This window comes from Pinus tabuliformis, chromosome 5_2 (genome assembly GCF_031772625.1).
Source record: "Pinus tabuliformis cultivar Carrire ecotype Pingquan chromosome 5_2, CPIR1, whole genome shotgun sequence".
Classification (NCBI taxonomy): domain Eukaryota; kingdom Viridiplantae; phylum Streptophyta; class Pinopsida; order Pinales; family Pinaceae; genus Pinus; species Pinus tabuliformis.
This window is the reverse complement of record NC_142306.1, coordinates 493,992,085-493,994,460: the sequence shown is the minus strand read 5'-3', so window position 1 is coordinate 493,994,460 and position 2,376 is coordinate 493,992,085. Positions and strand designations below refer to the sequence as shown.

The following is a 2,376-nucleotide window of genomic DNA, read 5'->3' as shown; positions in this document are numbered from 1 at the left end:
CATATTTTCAACATAGGCATCCACCTTTACCTTTGATTCTAATCATATATGTACTTTGCTTTTTGCAGGTACTGGTGATGAGATTCGAACGCGTGATCGGCGTGGGAACACAGATCCACGGGAACCAACAAACATTACCGTTGTATGACTATAAAAAGGCAGGAAAACGTCATCATTGCAATATCTTGCGGTTCTTGGACTACTGTGGAGCCCCTGAAGACGCCTCATGATTCCAGCCTGTGGAGATCATGGATATCATCTTGGAGTTTTGCAGTTCTCATTGACGTTATGTCTCCATTTCTGATGAAGTTTAGGCTCTCTGTTAAGGAACCATATCCTAATCATGCGTAAGAGGCTTCGCGATCGAGTTTCGTTACTGAAAAATGGCGAAGGAAACAGTCAAGGTTGGCTTTAGATTGACCACAGTGGCGTGTATTTGTGTGTGGACGAGCATTTACACAGCATTTTCACAGAATGCGGGTAAGCTCAAAGCCACATGATCTCAGTTAAGTTAAAATTCCATAATATTTTGAAGGTTTTCAAATTTCAACTTCAGAAGCCGATAGCTTCAAGATTCGACAATTCAAATCATATTTTGATTAAATTCTACTTGTCAAAGTAGTCAAAAGAAGAGTATAACAGCATTTTTGGTTTTGCAGAGCCGTTGGCCATCTGGATCAGCGACGGCTCATGGGAGAACACACATAACCCCCAGACGAATATACTCTGGGTAAAAGACTACGGTTACACAGGCGGCTCGTCCGCAAACGCCACCACCATGAGCTAGATCGCTCCTCAGCTCAAGAAACTATGTTTCTTTAAGCTCTCGGACGGTCCTGAGAACTGCTACAACGTCACTCGTTTACCGAACGACCATTATTCCGTTAGAATGTTCTTTGGCCTCAACGAGGATGTTTTGGCCGACCGCGAGCCGCTCTTTGACGTCTCCATTGAAGGAACAGAGGTTTATTCTTTAAAGCCGGGCTGGAGCATGAACGACGACCAGACATATGTCGAAACTTCAGTTTTTGTCTTGGACACTGCTGCCACTGTCTGCTTTCACAGCACCGGCCATGGTGATCCTTCGGTAATGAGCATCGAGATTCTTCAGCTTCATCCACAAGCTTATGATTTTGGCGCTGAGTGGGGGGATACTGCCATATTCAGGACTACTAAGCGGGTGGACTGTGGAGCAGACCAGAGCGTGTACGGCGAGTCCTACGACAAACCAACTTGCGCGGCATATCAACCGTCCTTTGCATCGAACAACTCGAAGCCGATAATAAAACCCCAATTATTTTCCGCACCAAAACTTTGCATAAACTTAGGTTAAAATGCCAATATACCAAAAATATAACGGTCAAACTACTCGGTCAGCGATCGATCGATCGCTAATAGTCCTAGACAGAGACTAATAAGGCTACAAAAATTAGTGCATTTACAAAATTGATATAACTCACTTTGACCATGACTACTGAAAAAGCTAAAATCAAACCATTTTGGCTTATCACAAATATAAAATATGTGTGACACATCCAATGATTTGGTTGGTCTGGTTTATAATAATGCATTTTTTATATTACTCGGATGTACTAAAGTTATTTGAGATTCATTCATCTACATCTCAATTCCCAACCTACTCTAAAGCTAGTGAATGAGCGACCGTCATTTCAAATGGGAGTAGTGTGCCGTTTAGTTGCCGCTGCCATCGCCTCGACATTAAGAGAAGTGACAGTTTTCATCATCGATCTTCTTTTTCGATTTTCCATGTCGTACTTTTGTACGATTTCACGTGTCCATCATTTTCGCTTCAATGTTATGTGAATAATTCGTAGTCTTAAGTCAAAGTAGCAAGAAAATAAACATCAGGGATTCTTTTTCGATTTTCCATATCGTACTTTGTACGATTTCACGTGTCCATCATTTTCGCTTCAATATTATGTGAATAATTCGTAGTCTTAAGTCAAAGTAGAAAGGAAATAAACATTAGGGACATATTTGTGGATCGGTGTTAAATTCGATAGATATTTATTTGTTTTTTTTACAAATTTATTATTATTATTATTAAAATTAATTAATCTTATTGAATATTAATGATTTTTTTCATAAGAATATCAATTTTTTTAATTAATTATATTATATAATTTATAATTTAATGTTTTTTTTAAAACATAATTTTTTTAAGAAGTACATGTAAATAAGGGAATTTGAACTTTAAATTTTATTGCATTTAAACACTATATATTTTGATCAATTATAAACTAATTATACAACACAAAAATGGTATAATTTATAATTTAATTACTTTCTTTTAAGTCACAAACTAATATCTTTCATATAAGTATTAACCACTTTAAGTTTTCATTTCATTGTTGA

General features: G+C 37.4%; 1 pseudogene; it reads left to right on the top strand.

The window, feature by feature from the left end:
* Nucleotides 1–889: 889 nt before the first annotated feature.
* LOC149159856 (receptor-like protein 4 pseudogene) lies at nt 890–1,333 on the top strand (annotated as a pseudogene).
* Nucleotides 1,334–2,376: the final 1,043 nt, after the last annotated feature.